General features: G+C 36.7%; 1 protein-coding gene across 6 annotated transcripts in view; it reads left to right on the top strand.

The window, feature by feature from the left end:
• Nsmce2 (NSE2 (MMS21) homolog, SMC5-SMC6 complex SUMO ligase) overlaps positions 1 to 15735 on the top strand; it is a 230232-nt gene that overhangs the window by 101153 nt on the left and 113344 nt on the right. The window lies entirely within an intron of this gene.

The raw sequence follows: 15735 nt of genomic DNA on the forward strand, positions 1-15735 counted from the left end.
TAATAGTAGTTTTGTTCATTTCATTTCTTTTAAAGCTGCAGTATAATACTGTTAATTTTAAAGAGAATATCACAGGACTATTCTAAGTTGCAAATGAAATAGCACATATGGTATTTTGCAAGATACAAAGCCTTATGCAAATAAATAAAAAGTGGTATTATTGTTCTGAGATTAGCATTTGTTCTTTCAAGGTCCCTATAGAATAGCAGTAGTTGATATCTTAGACTTTAGAGCTGCACATTCTGGCATTGATTCTGGGTTTACTAGCTGTGTAACCCACAGGTAAGTTTTTAAACCCTTATGTGCCTGTTTTTCCATCTGTTAAATGGCATAATAAAAGTATACCTTCTTCAAAGGGTTATTGTGAAGATTCAATTAATTAATAAATGAAAGTCACCTATAGCAGTGCCATGGCACACAGTTAATACTATGTGTTTAACTGCGCTTTTCACCATCACTATTATCACTTCATCATGTAGCATAGGAAGGACATTACTCTTGGGTTTATGCTAATCATGTTGTTCCTCTCCCTGGATTTGTATTTTCCTCAGATGGGGAGTTCATTGGGGGGTAAGGACTAAACCTCATCAATTTTATGTCTTCAACATTTGACATAGTTCTTAGCTCATGATAGGCATTTGATTGATAAGTGAATGGATTCTATTATACATTTTTATGCATAACCAATTTAGAGAAAAGTACTGTAGGAGAAGTATAGAAAATGAAGTACTTAATATCTGCCTAATGTTATTTTCATTCGGATCTACCTTACTCTTTTCAACCCAAAAGTCACTTCATTTCCTTTTCTCTCTTGCCAGTCTGACCTAAAGTTTACCCTCCCAGCCTTTTTATTCCCTTGATTATTTCATTCAGTCTTCCTTTTGTGGGAAATGTTCAGTAACCACACCTCCCTAGACAGTCTTGTCTTTTCCAGAGCACTCTTTGTACATGTCTTCCCTGCCTCTCTTTAAAGTTCTTATCTTTTTAATTGGGTAGTGGATGCATATAGCACAATATCCATAAAGTACAAAAGACCATGTGGTGGAAAGTGGGCCTTGGCCTCCCTGGGGGCCATTCTATTACCAATTTCTATGCGTCCCTAGAGAAATATTCCCTATGGTGGTGTGTGTGCGCTAATGGTAGCACAGGAGACACTGTGTAATTTGCTTCTTTCACGTAGTATATTTTGGATATTCTTTTGTATCATAAACAGGTCTGCTTCATTCTTTTTAATGGCTCATGGTTTATAACCAGTGCTTGATAACGGGGATAGTTTTCTTTGGCTATTATCAACAACGCTGCAGTGCGTAGTCTTATACAAAACAAAGTCCACATAACTAGGCCTGTTTCTGTAAGATAAATATTGGTGGGATTACTGAGTCAAAGAGTAGTGCATATTTAGATTTTTTACAAACTATCCTTCATAGAGATAATCATATTAAATCAGCATTGATAGCACACAGGAAAGCCCATTGCCTGCATACTTGCCAACTGGTTGAGCCTCTTGTTGTGCGCCACTTACATATCCCAGATAAGCTGCTGTGATACTACATCATATTGTTTGTTGTCCTTTGGATATTTTTGTCGTATCTCCTTTATCTTACATGACCTCTTTGCAATATCAGATGATCTCATATTTTCACTGACTTTACTACATTCCTTAGCTTCCAGGAAAGTTCTCATTTCTGGTATTCCATCCCATTGGCATGTACCTCTGAGACCCAGTATCTTAAATTTTGATATGAAAAAAAAATAGTCATTGCATTATGCATCTTTTTATTGTTTCCTCCTAGCTTACACACCACAGTGTTCTGTAACTATTAATGGATTGATATCCTAAGTGGCTAACATCCACTTTTATATATATGTAATTTTATATATATATGTAATTTTGAACAAAAGAGAGTTGTTGCTTCCTAATTTTTTACTAGTTTCTGTCTTTGTGTTAAAATTGTAATTAGCATTGTCATATGTTACCACCTATGTGAATCTCTCGGTATTCAAACCCAACTCTTTTGTTGACTTTTTTACTTTTTTACTTCTTACAGATGTGAACACAATTCAGTTAAAGGTATCTAGGATTTTATGACTGCTTCCTAGTGGTTTTCAGTAGTCTTTCTGGGTTCATCTGGAGAGCTGGATGAGGTAGGTGGGAAGAATCTTGAAAAAGATGCCATCCCCAAGCAATGAGGGAAGCTCAGAGACTCAGTGGAGCTAAAAGTGTGCCCCCTCCTCAGCTGAACAACCACAGCTAGGTAGCTATGCAGGGAGGTTGAGCTCCTGGCCAGTCCGTGTGAGCTCCTCTCTAAAGGGCACAGTGACAGGAACAGAGTAGGCAGTAAAGTTGTTGGCCCAGCTGAAGTCTCAGCAGAGGACTCATGAAGCACTTCAATATTAAACCACTGAAAATTGTGACCAGAGTATGAATTGTTTGGACTTGGATAGTTTTGAATTAGGTAGTTTCAAATTAGATATCTTGGATATCTGGTTGATCAGGTGAAAAGAAACTACAGGCCACAAAGCACTACTCACAGAGTCAAAATAGCCCCTTTATTAAATGTATTTATATAATGTACTAATACATTATATGTAATACATATTTCTGAATGTAGAGTAGGATATGTCTGCTGTCTGCAGTTGTACAGTTGTACAGTTTTTTTTTTTGCACATAACAGAAGCACTTAGTTTTACGTGTGTGTGCAAAGGAGGTGACCAAATTCCAGACTAGTTCTAATCATCAGGGCCTTTTGCTAATTCAGGTGTTCAGGATAGGCAAACAGATGCCTATGGTGAAGAACACCCTCTGTTTTTAAAAAAAAAAAAAAAAAAAAATCTTAGGATCAGTGTGTAATATTTTCTGGTCCCAAACTTACATTCAGCAGTAAATAATAACGGGTCACAATTTAATTCCCTTTTACAAAATGAGAATAGGGGAAGAAAAAAAAAAAGAGCTTTAGTATTTGGCTTTGAAACAGTAAACCAGTGTGAAAAAGAAATCTTGAACACTTGTGCTCTTTTCTTTTTAAACATTTAAATTCCTTGCTTTTTAAACCTTATTCCTTGCTATTTGACTTTTCCTGTAAGGACACTGAAAACAAAATGAATCATGACATAGAAGAATAAATATCCTCTTGGTCCTTGTAGACTTATCCACATCCAGTAGTGTAAATAGAACTAGTCACTTTTTTTCATTGTATTCTTATTTGGCCAAAGGGTCAGTCATTCTAAACTGTAATTTCACCTACGATGTCTGTCATATGTCTAAGCTCCTTTCTGGTATTTTAGTAAATGTACATTTTTGTGAAGTAATTTAGCTCAAATGTATTATCCTAAATAGTAGAGTCCACATAAGGCACTCCTTCATCTCCCCTCTTTCTCTCCTCCACCCTTCCTTCCTTTCCTCTAAGTCTTGCAGAGGTCTGGAGGTCTGCAGGCCACATCTAATATAAAGAATAAGTTTTGTTCCCCTCGCTGGTGTTGAGGTTTGTTATGGTTACGTGCCTTTGGATAGGAGTTGGGCCTCAGTCACTATTTATACCATTCCCTTTTGTTTTCTGATAGTTCACTTTGACTGTCTTTCCCTATAGGCATTCAAGTTTACATTTCTTGCTTTACATCTAGAATACTCTTTAAATATAGAATTAAGGCAAAAAATTAGAACAGGGAATTAAAAAATCTGTGCCTAAGAGCTTTATAAAAAAGCAGTTTACATTGAACAAAGAACTCATATTAAATTATAATTCTGTATCAATATTATTCCTTTAAGTAATCTTCATATTTAATTACTGTTAAACTGGACTGTGCCTCAGCACAATAAACAGGAGGCTAGCAGGCAGAATTAGGGAACTATCTCAAGGTTCAGAGAACCAAAGTTCGGTAGTAGGCCAGTGCCTTCCAGCCAGAATATACACAAACACTGAGGTCAAGACAAGTCATGGGTCAGAGCAAGGTTGGCTGAGTAGGGAGTAGCAGTAGCATCCACAGCCCATGGAAACAAGTGCATCCAAAATCCAGCATTCAGGACTAGGAGTTACATGAGGAACAAAGGGATGAGATCAGATTCTGCAGAAAAGGAGGCTGAACCAGCAAGAGGTTGATTAGTAGGCAATCAACAGCCCCATGAGGCAACAGGTCACTGGGCAGTTAATACAGGGCAGTGCACAAAAGGGAGTTTGCCACAGGGCAATCCCTTTGCCTTTGCTGAGAATTTTTTTTTTTTTTTTAATAAACAACTTTATTTCTTAGAACATATTTAAATTTATAGAATTGAATGGATGGTACTAAGTTCCCATATGCTGCCTCCCTTCCCACCAGCTTCCCCTATATTTAATTTAGAGGGCAATTGATATATTGTTATTAATTAAAGTCTGTCATTTACATCGGGGCTTAAACTATGTTGTACATTTATGTGTGTGTGTATGTGTTTTGAATTTTTTATAACACAAAACTTACCATTTTAACTAATTTGGAGGAGTACTTGGGATTGAACCCAAAGACATTTACTGCTGATATATCCCCAACCCTTTTTATTTTTTATTTTGTACCAGAGTCTTACTTAGTTGCCCAGGCTGGCCTTGAGCTTATGATCCCCCTGCCTTAGTCTCCCAGGTAGCTGGAATTACAGGTGTGTGCCACTGAACCCACACATTTTAGTGTGCAGTTCAGTGATGTTAAGGTGTTCGCTTAGTGTGCAGTCATCACTACTATTTACCACTAGGTCTTTTTCAACATTTTAAATGGAAACTGTATATTCATTCAACAAGGATTCTTTATCCCCTCCTCATTAGTAACTACTGTTTTCTTCTCTGTCTCTATGTATTTGAGTATTTTAGGTACCTCTTAATTGGAATCATAATATTTATCCTTTTGCGCCTGGCTTATTTCGTTACCACAGGGGCTTTGAGCTTCTTTCATCTTGTTATATTTATCACAATTTCATTTCCTTTTAAGGCTGAATAACACTCCCTTGGATGTGCCACATTTTGTTCATCCTTTCATCTGTCAAGGAATACCACCTTTTGACTATCCACAGAGGTGGAATTTCTGAATCAGACGATTTGGACAAATGCATAATGTTCTGGATCTACCATAAAAAATAGTTTTACTTTTCTAAAAATCTCATGATTCAATTATTCACCCCTCTCCCACCTCAACCTTGGCTTAGATCTGAAGATGTAGAGATTTAACTGCTGTTTATACTCTCTAACTTTGAACTTTCAGGTAAATGTGAGTCAGTAAAATCAGTGATTAAGCGAATCAGAAAGAAAATATTCTGATGAATTACTTACAGTACCTTAGGCCTTGAAATTTTGAAAGTTACCCACACAATTAACACACATGCAGGTAACGAACAGAGCTTTTAGGCTGCATGAGCGTTAGATGTTTTGTGGGCATGCAATTATATGTTGCATCCATTTAGCCCACAAAGACCTGCTAAACACCTGTATGATATGCCAAGTCTTGTGCTGGCTATTTTCTATGGGAATTAAAGCTCCATTCAAGAAATTTCCACCTTTTCCATCACCAAAGCACCCCTCAGACAGTTGATCCTCAGAGTCATGTGTTTTGAAAGATCCTATCTATTATATAGGCTTTTTCAGAATATGAAAAATAGCTTTTGAATGGTCAGTATAATTTTGAGATGTTCCTATAGGTTTAGGGATCTTGATAAGAGAACTGATCATCTTGTTGTTGTTGTTCATTTGTTTTGTTTTGTTTTTATTCAGAGCATGAATTTTTTATTAAGCTGTATGTCTGTATGACTGTAGTGGTGTCTAATTTTGTCATCACAGCTGTGCCAGTATTCTTTGTGTGTTTGTTTTCTAGATTCTCCTTGCTCAGGTTACCTCTTCCATCTCCTCTCTAGAAGTCTTGCTGATCCAACCTTTTCCACTGTGCTTCCTCTGTGGCAGTAACCTTTGAAATGCTAACATAAATAAACTCACCCTTAGTATAGGTATGTGACACACACACACACACACACACACACAATCATTCACTGAGAGAGAAAATAAAGCAAAGAGAAGGCTCCTGCCTCTCAGGAGTCATTGTCCTTAAAATAGTGATCTCCATGCTGTTTGATTGTTCACCCCCATAAGAACTTTTTGGTATCTTGTTTATTCATGTTATATACATTCTGCACAATGTCAGTATGTACATTATTAATGAAACCTCATTTTTCTCATTTTCTTAGGTAAAAGTTAATTATAAATAGAACTTGAAAGATTTTGCGTACACTGAGAAATATATATCCCACCTTGGAAACCTCTGCTAATCAAAACGAATTGGTTGTTTGCTTATTTTTGCTGAACAAAATACTAGCCACTCTGTATGACTGTAGCAAAGATTCTAAAGATCTGCTGAGGATTCTAATAGCTATAAACAGATAGTGGATTTAACAAGGGAAAAGTTCTAGCATCTGTCCCCTCCACACCTTTCTAACTCATGTGCTATTCAAGTATAAAAATCCATGTGTCTGGTATTGTGGCTCAGCGGTAGAGCACTCGCCTAGCACGTACAAGGCACTGGGTTCGATCCTCAGCACCACATTAAAATAAATAAATAAAATAAAGGTATAAAAAAATCCATGTGCATTTGAAATAGAAAAAGTGTATTCTGAAAAAATTGAGACCTAAAAAATCAACTTAGTATGGAGTTTCAGTTTTGCAAGATGAAAAGTTCTGGAGATCTGTTTCGCAACATTGTGAATGTACTCAACACTTATTGTATTCTTTAGCTTTCTGTAACAAAATACCTGAGATAATCAGTTTTGAAGAAGGAAAGGTTTATTTTGACTCACTGTTTCAGAGGTTTCCATCGTTGGTCACTGGCCCCATTGCTTTGGGTCGGTGGCAGCATCATGGTAGGAGCATGTGATAGTGGAGGCCTGTTCACATCATGGCAGCTGGGAAGCAAAGAGAGAGACAGGAAAGGGCCTGGAACACAATATCCCCTGCAAGGGCACTCCCAGTGATCTGACTTCTTCCACTCCAGCCTATTAAAGACCCCACCACCTTCCCGTAGCACTACAGGCTGGCAGGCAAGCTTTCAACACGTGAGCCACGAGGAACATTCAGTATCCAAATGGTAGCACCAATGCTGAGGAAGATTACAAATTTCGTATTATGTGTTTTTTAACACTTTTAAAAAACAATCACAATGTTATTCATTCTTTTGTATCTGATATTTCTTAACACTTTCTAAATGTTGGCCGCTTGACTAGATCCTGAGCATTGACTGTATATGAGACTGTGTAAGAATTCTGTTTGATATCTGTAGACCAAAGTTTTATTATTCTAGGTACTTGCAGTATTTTATTCCCTTGTAGCTAGATTATCAGAGAATTGTGATTCTTAATATAAAACCAGATAAAACCCACAACCTACAATCCACTTACGTTACTTTCATGGTAAAAACTTTTAGAGGAACTGCATATTTGCTGTTTGGGGTCTGAGGAGGTGGAAGACAGAAGGAGATGGAAGAATTGCCTAAGTTTCATTTAGTGTTTTCAGTGTTCTAAAGCCTGGATATAAATGAAAGATGATATTTCTACTTAATTTATCTGGCTGGATTCCTGTGCCTAATAGCTGCATATATACCATAAACACTATGAAGAAGCAACCATGGAAACACTTGTTTTCTTGTTGGGCTAAATTTACTCTGGATTGAATATTAACACAGTGCCTGGCAGTACTTTAAAAGCAAAAATAGCTTAAGCATGATTCACTCTTGAGTCATTTACTGCTGGTGCTGCTATACTGCCTAAAGCTTGACATTGAACAAGTTGGCAGCCTGTATTGCTACATTTTTTCTAGGAACTCTGAACACATTTCATTCTTATGAATTCGCTTGTGCAACGATATTAAATAGAGTAATATGTTTATTTTGTTTCAAAGTCAAATGAATATGAGAAATGGTGAAACTGAATTATTCTTGGATTTTCGGAAAAGTTAGATTCTCAGAATTCTGTGGTTTGAAGACTTACTTTGTTTTATAAAGAATCAATAAACTAACTATCATGGAAGGTTTATGTTAGATGCTTTGGCATTTTTTATTGAAAACACCACCACATCAACCTAAAATCATTGTTAAAAAGAGCTTAGTAGTACACCAAGTAGGATTCATTGATTTTCCGATGTTACCAGACAAGATAGATCATGCCGTTCAGAAAGTTCTGTTTCTTTCTTAGTGTGTTGAGGCATGCAGTGTGGCCTGCCTTATAGTTAATAAAATTTCTCTGTTAGTAAAGGTTATATAATGGGAAGTTCAATGGTTTTGAAAGGCAGACCAAATTCACCCACGGGAATCTATTGGCCCTTTAAACTGTTGCGTGCCTTTCCCTGAGTAAACCAGTGTGTCTGAGAAATAGTGAGTAGCTTGTTGGTTCACTGTGGGAAAACCTATGAAAGCTTAGTTGATTTCATCAGGGCAGAAGTCTGAAATGGCTGAGAATCTAAAACTGTATATATGAGGATGGTTTTTCCCTTGATGTTGCAATCTTTATTTTAGCATGTTTTTGTGTTTAGCTTTTGGAGTTGCCTAACAGTATAATTTCAATTGAGGTTTAGTTTTAGCTCTTTAATTTAAACTGTAAGAAACATTTTTTGGGGGGGAGGGGTGTTGTTTTTTAATTTAAAGGCACTATTACTTTGCTTTAGGATTTCCATGATTTGTATAGAGTTTTCCTGTACCAGTCTAAAACCAAAATGAGCCTAGCATAATTCTTGATATTATTTTGAAATTGTTTTACCATAAAATTCTTACATTAGAAGATGTAACTCTGTCAGAGAATTTCGACATAGTTGCATAAATTGTGTTTCATATTACAACTTGTTCTCTGCTTGACTTCATTGAAATTCATAAAAGGACTCTTTCAGAAGGATCTGGTGAGTTAACATCCTTATTTAAAAAAGAAAAGAACTTACTCATAATGTATCCTGTGTTGCTAAGTTTTCAAAGTTAGCTATCTTAACCACACCCAAAACCCTTTCAGACGATTGAAATCTACTTATTCACTTATGCTGGCTTGGAGTTTTCTTCCTAATAAAGAAAAAGAGCTGAGATCAATATGAATTTTCCATTAGATAGATGATGATTACATGAAAAACTAACATTTGGAAATTGAGCTGATGACAATTCTTGAATGTCATATGCAGTTCCCTTTTGTGGTTAAAGAGATTCCTTAAAGGGCTTTCTGACTTTAGGCACCTTGGCTGCCAAAAATATCCCTGAGGCACTTTTGGTATCCCAAAGGGGTACCCTTACTCTGCTTTGGAGCTGGAGTAGGGAGTAGAGTACCAGTCCTACATTAGCATTTCCCCAAATGGCAGTCATGCTGATGTTCTGCTGCTACATTTTAAAAGCACATAAATTTTTTAGAATAACTTGAAAGGTTTGATTAACTAGGCCTTTTCAGCTTATAATCTAAAGGGTCTGATTTCAGTATAACCCAGTAGTTTCAGTTTTATCCAGTAGTTACTCTGTTATCACTGCAGATGTGTCTTACCCTTACAAATGTATTAAATAACGTACATCAAAGTCTACACAGAGGATCTAGCATCAAGGAGGCCCTCAATAAAAGCTCATTAAATCTACATTTATACAACACCTTATTCTGTGAAGTTTTATTTTTTTTCTTTCATTCGTTGTTACATTTATTTATGGACCTCTTACTACTTGCTAGAGACTGGGAGATTTAAGGCAAAAAATTAATAACAATCCTTCAAGAAAAACATTCTTGACTTGGGAAGGCAGATGTGCAAATTAATAAACACATTTACCCATGCTTTTTAAAAGTCTGGGTATACCTGTATCATTACCTTGCAGTAGTAAGAATTAATTTAATTTTGAATTTATGACTTATAATTGTATATATATATATGAGATACCTGTGATGTTTTGATGGATTATATATATTGTGGAATGATTAGATCAAGCTAATTAGCATATCTCCTTAAATACTTTTTTAATGATGAGAATATCTAAAATCTACTCTGCAATTTTGAAATATACATTGTTACGAACGGTGGGCACCTAAGTGTGCAATATGTCACTAAAACTTATTCCTTCTAATTGAAAATCTATATTTTTTTTAGATTATACCGTGAGAGCATGTAGTATTAGTCTCTGTGCCTGACATATTTCACTTATCATCATGTCCTCCAGTTTCTTCCATGTTGTTACAAATGAAAAACCACCTTCTTAAAAGCTGAATAGTATATTCCATTCTGTATATATGTCATATTTTATCCATTCATCCACTGACAGACATTTAGGTTGTTTTCATATCTTGTTTACCGTGAGCAATGCTGCATGCACAAGGCCAGACATACTGACTTCAGTTCCTTTGGATATATATACAAGAAGTGGGATTGCTGGTTTATATAGTAATACTATTTTGAGTTTTTTTGAAGAAACCCCCAATTGTTTTCCATAATGGCTATACTAACTGATAATCACACTATCTGAGCACAAGGGTACTGTTTCTCCAGGTCTTCTCCAATACTTATTCTTTCTGTCTTTTTGAAAGTAGTCAATATAATTGGAGTGAGACAATGTCTCATTCTGGTTTTAGTTTGCATTAGAGTAGATGAGCATTTTTTATCTATTTGTTGGTCATTCCTGTGTCTTCTTTTGAGAAATACCTGTTCAGGTTCTTGAGGTTATGTGTTTTCTTACTGTTGAGTTGCTTGAGTTCCTTATATGTTTGGGATATTAGCCTATTATCAGATGCGTGGCTTACAAATAGTTTCTCCCAATTGTGGATTGTCTCTTAACACTTGTTTCCATTGCTGTTTAGAAGCTTTTTAGTTTAACCCAATCCTTTTTGACTGTTTTTGCTTTTGTTACTTGGTGTCATATCCAGGAAAATATTGACAGGACTACAGTTGTTTTCTTTTTTGTAGTTTTACATTTTACATAAAAAAGTTTTCCATACTTTTTTTTTTTTAAACTATTACAAGATGCTGCTTATTGATTGGGTTTCTTGAGGAAAAGAAAGGAACTCTTAGCAGTAGGAGAAAATGGAAAGTCAATGCACCAGTAATAGTGTGATCTCTTTTTAGGATATTGAGTTTTTAAAAATTAGTGATTATTTTGGGTACTTTTGCTACAGTCTGTGTTGCTAAAACAAAGTGGCTTCATCCAGGGGGCTAAAGCTGAGAGTGAATTACCGCATATGCAGCATCTCATTTTTAGGCTATATGTCCTAATCCTTAAAATAAGCTGAGTCTGAGAACCTGATGTCCTTACACATTTCCTCAGATGCTAAAATCAGCTCTTAAATCAGTGTTGGGTTCCGCCATTAGAGGCACAGTGAGGCAGTGCCAGAAGGCAAATTAGCTAACAGTGACAGTGACAGCCCAAGGCAGGTCTCCCTTCAGCTTGCAGCTCTCTTAGATCTGTAACAACCTTCCTGTCCCTTTGACACTTTTCACCTCAAACCCAGCCATACTTTTTTTTCCAATCATTTTTGTATTGATATTATTATTTTTTTAAATACACGACAACAGTGGAATGCATTATAATCCTTATTACACATATAGAGCACAATTTTTCATATCTCTGTATATGATGTATGTTCACACCAATTTATGCCATTATACATGTACTTTTTTGCATTACAATCCTTAATACACATATATACCACAATTTTTCATATCTCTGTTTGTATATAAGGTATGTTGACACCCAATTCAAGTCTTCATACATGTACTTTGTATAATGATGACCATCACATTTCACCATCTTTGCTAGTCCCCTTCCTCCTCCCCTTCCTTTCCACCCCTCTTCCCTATCTAGAATTAATCTAATCTTCCCATGTTCTCCCTCCTTACCCCACTATGAGTCACTCCCCTTATATCAGGGGAAACATTCAGCATTTGTTTTTTTGGGATTGGCTAACTTCACTTAGCATTATCTTCTCCAACACCATCCATTTACTTGCAAATGCCATGATTTTTGTTCTTTTTTAATGCTGAGTAATATTCCATTGTGTATAAATACCACATTTTTTTTTATCCATTCATCCACTGAGGGACATCTGGGTTGGCTCCACAGTTTAGCTATTGTGAATTGTGCTGCTATAAACATTGATGTGGCTGTGTCCCTGTAGTATGCTATTTTTAAGTCCTTTGGGTATAGTTCGAGAAGAGGAATAGCTGGGTCAAATGGTGGTTCCATTCCCAGATTTTCAAGGAATCTCCATACTGCTTTCCAAATTGGCTGCACCAATTTGTAGTCCCACCAGCAATGTATGAATGTACCTTTTCCCCCACATCCTCACCAACACTTGTTGTTGTTTGTCTTCATAATAGCTGCCATTCTGACTGGAGTGAGATAATATTTTAGAGTAGTTTTGATTTGCATTTCTCTGATTGCTAGAGATGATGAGCATTATTTCATATATTTGTTGATTGATTGTATATCCTCTTCTGAGAAGTGTCTCTTCAGATCCTTGGCCCATGGGTTATTTGTTTTTTTGGTGCTTAACTTCTTGTGTTCTTTATATACCCTAGAGATTACTGCTCTATCTGATGTGTGAGGGGTAAAAATTTGCTCCCAGGATGTAGGCTCTCCGTATACTTTTTAACAGTCAACACTACTCAGTAGTCATTCAGAGCCCTGAAGCTCTTGTTCCATTCTTGGTTTTGTCCTGAGAGCTGCAAAACAGGTGGAAGGAGTGATAATCACCAGCTCACACTGTTCTCAGTCCTGCAGATGGCTGATACCACTGAGAAGGTTCAGGGTCTGAGGGAGAGAGAACCAAGCAGCTCCTTTGATAGATACCTTGTGCCTTAGAATGCATTTGTTTTATTTGATAAGGGACTCATTGGGCTGGGGTTGAGGCTAACATGTGCAAGGCACTGGGTTCGATTCTCAGCACCACATATAAATAAGTAAATAAAATATACCAAACAAAAATAAGTCCCTAATAAAAATATTTTTATTAATTTATTAAATATTTTTTTATTTAATAACTAATAAAAATATTTTTAAAAAAATAAGGGACTCGTTTTTTTTAATTTAATAAGGGACTTATTTTTGTTGGTATATTTTACAAGAAAATGTTTTAACATAGGAGCAAATGACACCTCTGAGTAAAGCTGTCTGCAAGGACATTTTAAGTGTTACTTCAGGGAGTGTGGCTCTTGGCAGTTGTGGACAAATCATTGTACTGTTTGATAAGGTGTAAAATAACACATTTTAACAGGAGAGTGAACACATTTCCAGATACTTGTGAGTTAGTGTTTTCTGATTTTTCAAGTAATAAATTCCAAAAAGTGGGTTGTTAATAGACCTTTTAACTTATTAGTGTATCTTGAGTCTCTGAAATTGCTCTCATTTAGTATCCACAAATGTATCAAATGTTTGACTCAATTTAGCCATCATACCTATCTGCAAAAATAAAAAAATTAAAAATGCATATAATTTTCTTCAAAAAACAAAACCAAAATCCAGCATTTTGTTTCAAGCTTATTCTTGGCACATTTCATTGACACCCTGGGACTCTAGATGATGCACTCTGGAAATGATGCATTCCTACCCCATAGCTTCAGCTAAAGATTCTTGTGGCCCACTTGTGTGGATTTACTTTTAAACATGTCCAATCCTGGCATTTTAAAATAATATTTTAGAAATTCACCAGAAAAAGAAGGTAACCATATGATTATCAGATAAAAAATCCTAATCATGGAATATTTGTGTGGGTGGCTTGTAAAGGAAGACTGTGTATGGTTTATAGTTGAAGATCTGCAGACAAGGACAGTGATGGCCAAGGACAGAAAGTAGAGAGATGTGCAGCTGCTCTCCCTGTGCTATGCCCCCTCCTGTCTGCACTAGGAGTCAGTCTAGATAGAGCTCATGGGTGAGGCTGTGGTCTCCATTTCCGGCATTGGGAGCCACTCTAGAGTGTTTCCCGAGGCTCTCACTCTCTGACTTCTGCAGGAAGGAATGCACTTGTCCCAGAGGGAGTGGGAATGGACCTGACTCTTGAGAATAGAACGTGATTTTGATAATGAAGGCGGAGTGGGAGGGACAAAGAAGCAGGGAAGTAGACACAAGTGAGGGGTAATTTTGGGAGAGGGAATGGAGGGGAAGAACGGGCTCTCTTTCCTTACTCCTCCCTGTTTGGCAGTCTGGTTATTTCTGCTTTCTCCCTTAGTTTCCTCTTTTCTCTGCCTGTTTGATGACATTGCCCTCTAAAGTGGTTCTTTCCTTTCTCTTCCTCATCTTGTATGTCCTCCCTAACCCTTGTTTTTGCTATCCCCTCCCCAGTCTTCCTTTAGCCATCCCGCTGCTTTGCAGAGGCCTCCACCAGTGACTGCCACATCACAGCCATGACTGGTGCAGACTGCAGTATCTGAGGTCATTCGGTCTGTTTTAGAATCAGCCTTTACTACCCAACAAGCTTAACCAGACTTTGCAAGTTCCCTTCAGTTCAGAATGAACTCTGCCTTTGCTGGTCCATCCTCAGAATAGGGGAACAGTCCCTAGATACATGAACCACTGAGAGGGTGGGGGTCTCCAGATCTGTGAGGAGGAGAGGGCCTCCAATGTCCCTGCCATTGTGATGGGGATTTTATAAATGGTGTCTTGTGTCAGTCTTTTGATCAGCCATGAATGAATGTGGACCCTGCCCCTGACTGTAGGTTGGCTGCTTGCAGCTCAGAGAGAGCAAGTCACACAGCTGAGGAGGGGCTGAGCTGATGGGATGCCAGCTGGGTCCCTCCCCCTCCAAAGCTGCTGCTCTGCTTTCTACCAAATAATGAGTCACATGTTTACTTACTCTCCTTTCTGTTTAGAACTAAGGACAACTTTTTATTAATGTCTTTGTTTAAGACACAGCTTTAACTCTTAGTTTTTAATTATGTTGGATTAAATGTATTAAAATTAATATTAAAAATCAAGAGGCCTTTTGTTTTGCTCTTAAACTCTTTTTTGTGTTTGCAAATCTCATTAAGCTTTAATTAGAAATTCTATATGCCCAGTCTTTTTTAAAAACAGATTTTTAGTTGTAGATGGACACAATACCTTTATTTTGTTTGTTTAATTTTTTTCAAACCCAGTGCCTCACATGTGCTAGGCATGCACTCTACCACTGAGCCACAACCCCTGCTCATGCCCAGTCTTTTTAAAGTCACTTTTCTAACTATAAAAATGTGTATATTACAGAAGAGTCAGCTAATAAAGAGGGCAAAATAAAAATTGTCTGTCATCTTATTACATAGAAATAACTTCCTAGTAACTTCTTATATATTTCCTTAGTCTTTGTTTCTAGAAAATATATATTTGCAAAGTTGGGTTTAGTTTAGTGTTCTGATTATTTCACTCAGTATCATATTAGTTCGTTAAATATTTAAAAACACCATTTTAAGTTGATCCCTAATATCACATTTTATGTATGCACCACCATTGATTTATTCCCGTTTGAATCATTGCCCCCTATTAGTAGTATAGTCACTGGTAGTCTATTAGTGTGTAACAATTGATATCATTAAATTTTAAGCCAGTTTGACAGTTTAAAAACATTATCTTGTTCTATGCATTGTTTTTAATCTTAAGTATTAACATTGCACAATTTTAGGTCATTTATTATTTTATGTTTGATAAAGATTAAATGATCAATCCCCAGCACCAAAAAAAAAAAAAAATCTGCTACTGTTTGGGGCTGGGGATGTGGCTCAAGCGGTAGCGCGCTCGCCTGGCAAGCGTGCGGCCCGGGTTCGATCCTCAGCA

The sequence above is a fragment of the Marmota monax genome, unplaced genomic scaffold, assembly GCF_021218885.2.
Source record: "Marmota monax isolate L192 unplaced genomic scaffold, Marmota_monax_Labrador192_F-V1.1 WCK01_AAM20220418_F8-fsc00003, whole genome shotgun sequence".
Taxonomy (NCBI): Eukaryota; Metazoa; Chordata; class Mammalia; order Rodentia; family Sciuridae; genus Marmota; species Marmota monax.